The following is a 6,055-nucleotide window of genomic DNA, read 5'->3' as shown; positions in this document are numbered from 1 at the left end:
AATTATAGTTTCTGACACATTAAAATTATATGTTGAGAGGATTCTCTGAACATTTTCCCAAAGTGGGCATTCAGTATTTCAAAGAAAAAATAATAGGAAAGAGGGTAGAGCATTTTCTCCGAAAGTTGCAGAAGAAAGAAATGGCCAATTTTCTGTATAGCAAGTTATTTGGCTACTTCATTTCCAAAATTACACTAGGTTAAAGTAGACTTAATTATTTCACTTTTTCTGTATTAAACAAAACCTTATGTATTCAGTTCCTTAAGTAAGTTTCCTTTTAGGAATATCAGAATATAGTTTACTAGAATCTAGTTTATAGGGTAGAAGAGGTACTCCCAATGAATAAACAAATTATTTTCAAAACATCCCCAATGTTGGATCTATTGGGAAAATGCAGTTCAAGGTAAAATTATAAAATAATGATATTATTTCATGTTTTTTTTTTTTTTTTTTGGTCACTCTTTTGTGTCCCTACATGTATTTCGGGTCATTATTGCTTTCCCGATTCTTCCTGTCACTATCCTTAATTGCAGCATCCGAAGAGAGGCTTCATCCTCATTAGTGTTCTCTTAATCTAAAATTAATTGTTCTGCATCAATCAGTATCAGGACTATGCTGAATACTAGTGAGTTGAATATGTTATCCCACATTTGCCTTTTCAGTAAAGTCTGGATCTCGAAGAGAATGTCAGTGTGGTGGATATTAGAAATAGTTTTTTTAAAAGCAAGAGGACTAGTTAGGATCCAGTGAGGGCTTTTGGGTTTCCTCCAGATGACACGATGAGCAGCTGCTGGCTTATTCTGTGCCCTGAACCAGCCTGAATCTGCTCCTGGAGAAAAATGATGGCTCAGGATGCTCTGATGGGGATTAATGAGCTTTGGGTTCTAAAGGGGAAATTCAACCAATAATCAGTTCTACCAATACATTCCTCTGGGGACTGGAAGGCAGTTACCCTCTAGGATTGCTAAGAAAGAGGAATTTGGGGCATACTGAGAACAAATCTTGTTTTGTGGTCAGCTGAATAACTGTAGTTGGAAAGATCAGGAGTAGACTGTTAATTATCAAACTGATCTAATTAGAAAGCACCTTAGTGCAAAATAATAGAGGCTGGTATACAAGCATCTAGATTCAGGCTGAGAGCGGGAAGTCTATTAGCTGGCAATTTACTTGCACTGAGTACTGCGCATCATTGAATCTGTCCTAGATTTAACTGACTTAGGTGCTATTAAGTAACATATGGATGCCGAAAAAGTTTTAAAAGGTCCCAAACTTATAATAAAGCCTAAGTGATAAATTTACCTTCCTCAGGTTCAAGCAAAATCTATGAGAAACCGTAACTCCAATATAATTCCAAACAAATTCTTTAGATAGACTTCTGTGACTCCACAGAACTAGCTGTACTGTCCAATATGGTAGCCTTAAGCCACATGTGGCAACTGAGTGCTTGAAATATGACAAGTGTGAATTAAGAAGCACTGTAAGTATAAAATGCACACTGGGGTAAAAAGGGAGACTATCTGAATAATTTTTATATCGATTACTAATATGGGAACAAGTACCTCATTTCTTTAGAAAATATGACAAACACTTAATCTGTACTATCCATTTGTAACAAGAAAGTTCTTAGATTTTGATGATAATTTCATTCTACTTCCAAACCAAGAGAGATGTTCAGGATTAGATTTGACAGTAGAAATTGTATGAATATTATCAATATTAAAGTCATATTTAAATAGCTTTTCACCATACTCAGAAATAGCATAAACAAAGAATGCTTAGAATTACAGGAAGGGATAAAACCTATTATCTTGCCCTAAAAAAGAAATCTGCCTTACTCCTTGGAGAATGACTTCTGGGGTTCTTCTCTGAACACCAATAACACGACCTCCCTAGGAAAGTCAGGGCTGTTGTACACAGTGCTGCAAGGAAACTGACACAGGGACTGAGGTGGCATGACTTTCTGTGTCTGGTCACTGCTCTCCCGGTGGTCTCTGGGGCAGCGTATATATCCATGAGAAAAAACTTTTTATTAGTACTTAGATATCTTAATTTCTAGGCCTAACGTTGTGTGGGAGGAAAGGCATGCGAAATTCATCCCACCCTCCCTTCTATAAAAAGCAGAGATGCATTCCTTTGAAGATTTGTGAAAGTATGTTTTTCCCCATTTTCATTTTAATAGGGAAGTAGGTTAACGGTTTCTCAGAAATAATCAGCAGTTAAATAAGTGGCCTCTTTCATTAAGTATAAGCTGTCATTTGTGTGATAGAATAATTTAGGGATGTGTAGGTAATCAAGCTTGCAATAAAACAGATTCATTTCAAGCATTTCTGTAGTTAATACCTACACGAACCAAGTAAAAACAAGCAAAATGTTAACAGCTGTATATACCTTTCCCAGTGTATCATTCTGACATTTTCTGCAAATTTTCTCTCATTGCTGTCTCTCAGATTCTCAGAAATGAAAATGAAAAGAAATTATAATAAGACATTCAAAATATTTATGTACTTATGAGAGATATTTTCTCATCTCTGATAAATATGTTTAGAATAAACCCTTGGCTTTCCATTTCTTCAGTATCTGAGTGCATGCTCAGGGCAAGACTGTGGAGATTGTAGGCCCTAGTTGGAACTTGTAAACAGAAGTCTTCTCATTCTAGGGTTTTCAAGCTAGTGGGGGAAAGAGATGCAAGAACACTGTCAGAAGCAGACAGTGGAAACATGTAATAATAGTGGTACTGACACAGTGCAGCCATTGATAAGGGAGGCTGTAGATTAATTATGATGAGAGGGTCTCTTGACAGAGTTAAGGCTTGATTTGGTCTGTAGGGAACTGTATATGTTTCTTCCATTGTCTTCTTAGCTCTCACTTCTTAAGGAAAGAGGAATTGCTCTTTCCTGTTGGTAATAATCCAAGGCTTAGGACTTCCCTGGCGGTCCAGAGGTTGGGTCTTCGTGGTCCCACTGCAGAGGCTATGGGTTTGATCCCCAGTCGGGGAACTAAGATCCTGCATGTCGCATGGCATGGCCAAAAAAAAAAAAAAAAAATCAAGCCTTCAACTGAGCCACATTGCTAGTGACTAACTGTGCTTTTAAAAAGTTAGGGGAGTGGATTTTCTCTTCCACTCATTTTCTGCCTTCATGTAGTATGCGGATGCAGGCCTCAGTGGACTTCACTCTCCTCTGCTCCTTTTCTAGGAGTGAAGTCGGTAGCCTGAAGGGGGACCTCCTCTTAGCACTCAGCCTTCTCGCCTTTCCTGGCGTGTATACTTGAATGTCTCAGTCATTGCTTCTTGCTCCTGTCGCCTGCAAGCCACCAAAGGAAAATAAAAGTTAAACGTCTAATCCAAGTTCCCTAGAGTTTTGCCGAGCCGTACTTACCACTGACCCAACTGATGATAAAAGGTTAGAGGGCAGTTTTGTCATCTTGGGCAGGGAGTGATGCTAAAGATGGTTTGTCAGGCTAAGCTCCTTTATGGTCAGAATATGCCTGAAAACCTCTTAAATTACCAGATACTAAACTTTTTAAGAGTACTAAAGCCAAATATAATTATCCCTTCCTTCTCTTTGCTTTTATCTATGACCTCCATTCCCTAGAACAAGGGAGGCCAAGGTCTAGTTTGAATGGGTAATAGTAAAAGAAGAAATTAAATTTCAATTCTCTGAATGGTCATAATGGAATGTATGTAAAACATATATAATTCGTCTTTATTGTAACTTGTAAAAAAACTTGTTGTTCATTCTGAAGATCAAATGAATGTTTTTGAATAAGAATTTGACAGAGAGGGTTTGGGCATTACTTGGGTGCAACAAAACCCCATCTAATTCCCAACATGATACACAAGATAAGAGGTGTATGCAAAGTGGTCATTAGTAACAGTCCTTTGCTAACTGATAAAAAGTTAGCTCCCCAAGCCCAGAGTGGACATCAATTGATTATAACTCTAGCACCATACTCTTCCCCCAAAACTGACTTTTTGCCCTCAGATATCCTTAACTTCCTGTTCCCCACCATGGAAGCTACAGGGTTTTTATATGATGCTGTCTACTGATCACATTGAATGTTGCATAGCAGGTACCTTAGTCAGGCAACATTAATATGTCCCTGTTCCCTGAACTTTAAGACTGGGACTAAAGAATCCTGGGGAAGAATCTATGTTTTGACTGACGCCAGAATACATAAAATTCTGGAGTTGTCAGCGCCTATGTTTCTGTCATTGTTTACCATAGTAAGAGAGAACAGTCAATATGCAAAGAGTAGAAGAGACAAGATATAACTCTTAGGTTTGAATTATTGACTCCAGTTATTCATGAGATCAGATTGCATTATTCTCTCCATGTAGTTTAGTCCTTAAAACCTTTGAATGCCATAAACCCACAGATTCCACTTGAGGCTTAGCTAGCTAGTCACATAAAGATTCCTAATAATACAGGTCAAAAACTTAACAAATGAAAAAAAACCAAAAAACTAACAAATGGAGCTGGGAAAACTGGACAGCTACGTGTAAAAGGATGAAATTAGAACATTCTCTAACACTGTATACAAAAAAAAAAACCTCAAAATGGACTAGACTTAAATTTGGGACTGGATACTGTAAAACTCCTAGAGGAAAAACACAGGCACAATATTCTTTGTGTTAAATCGCAGTAATATTTTTTTGGATCCATCTCTTAAAGTAAAGGAAATAAAACCAGAAATAAACAAATGAGATCTAATTAAACTTAAATGCTTTTGCACAGCAAAAGAAACCATCGACAAAATGAAAAGACAACCCACTGAATGGAAGAAAATATTTGCAAATGATATGACCAATAAGGGATTAATGTCCAACATATATAAACAGCTCATACAACTCAACATCAACAAAAAAAAACTCAATTAAAAATGGACAGGAAGAACTAAATAGATATTTTTTTCAAAAGAGGAATGCAGATGGCTAACAGGCGCATGAAAAGATGCTCAACATCACTAATCATCTGGGAAATGCAAATCAAAACCACAATGAGGCTTCCCTGGTGGCACAGTGGTTGGGAGTCCACCTGCCGATGTGGGGGATGTGGGTTCGTGCCCCGGTCCAGGAGGATCCCACATGCCGCGGAGTGGCTGGGCCCATGAGCCATGGCCGCTGGGCCTGCGCGTCCAGAGCCTGTGCTCCGCGGCGGAAGAGGCCGTGGCAGTGGGAGGTCCACGTACCGCAAAAAAAAAAAAAAAAAAAAAAACCACAATGAGATATCACCTCATACCTGTCACAATAGCTGTTACCTAGTGTGGAAAACAGTATGGAGGTTTCTCAAAAAACTAAAAATAGAACTATTACTAGTATATGACCCAGCAAGTCCACTCCTGGTTATATATCCTGGAAAAAGAAAAAACAAAAAACAACTGTAATTCAAAAAGATACATGCCCTTCAGTGTCCACAGCAATATTATTTACAATTGCCAAGATAAGGAAACAACCTAAGTGTCCATTGACAGATGAATGAACAAAGAAGATATGGGGTATATATATACAATGGAATACTACTCAGCCATAAAAAAAGAATGAAATTTTGCTATTTGCATTGACATGAGTGGACTTGGAAAGCATTATGCTAAGTCAAATAAGTCAGACAAAGATAAATACTGTATGACATTACTTATATGTGGAATCTAAAAAATACAACAAACTAGTGAACATAACAGAAAAGAAGCAGACTCACAGATAGAACAACTAGTGCTTACCAGTGGGGAGAGGGGAGAGGGGAGGAGTTATAGGTGTAGGGAAGAAAGAAGTACAATTAGATACAAAATAAGTTACAAGCATATACTGTACAACATGGGGAATATAGCCAATATTTTATAATAACTATAAATGCATATAACTATAAATAACTATAAAATTTGTGAATCACTATATTGAATACCTATAATTTATATAATAATGTACAGCAACTATATTTCAATGATAATTAAATAAAACAGCATCTAGGAGAAAGAGATTAAAAATTTTAACAAATGGATATATATAATAAAGCAGAAAATTATTTTCCAAGTATGAGAAACAACTGTGATAAGAGTA

This window comes from Leucopleurus acutus (genome assembly GCF_964270905.1).
Source record: "Leucopleurus acutus genome assembly, chromosome: 9".
NCBI lineage: Eukaryota > Metazoa > Chordata > Mammalia > Artiodactyla > Delphinidae > Leucopleurus > Leucopleurus acutus.
This window is presented reverse-complemented; position numbering follows the sequence as displayed.